The sequence below is a fragment of the Vigna umbellata genome, chromosome 4 (genome assembly GCF_029865625.1).
Source record: "Vigna umbellata cultivar VRB3 chromosome 4, Vumbellata_1.0, whole genome shotgun sequence".
NCBI classification, from domain to species: Eukaryota; Viridiplantae; Streptophyta; class Magnoliopsida; order Fabales; family Fabaceae; genus Vigna; species Vigna umbellata.
In genome coordinates this window covers 1740712-1741168 of record NC_142168.1, presented here as the reverse complement: position 1 = coordinate 1741168, position 457 = coordinate 1740712, and positions in this window count along the sequence as shown.

The window sequence follows — 457 nt, the reverse complement described above, 5'->3', positions numbered from 1 at the left end:
TAGAGTTAAGTCTTGTATTTATTTACTAATTATTTACTTACTAACTACTACTAAACAGTGGGGACGTTTAAAATGAAAACAAAGAAATAAAAAAATTAGGAAAAGCGAAACTATAATCTGTTTTAAAATAAAAGAAGGAAGAAAATAAAGAAATAAAACCTAAACTAAAGTAATGAAGAGATTAAACCTATTTATATCCAAAACAAAACCTATATACTAAAACTGGAACAAAATCAGAAATAAAACCAAATTGAAAAGAACTTAAAACTCAATATTGAAAAGCATCATATCAACAAGAATGTAAAGGCTGAAACAGAAGTAAAGCATATCATAAATTCTAAAATACTCAAAGTGAACAACTGGAACATCAAAACTCAAACTGAACTTCAAACTATCACTATGAAAGCAAAGACAGAATTGATTTCATAGGTGAATGTACATTGATATGAATAAAAGA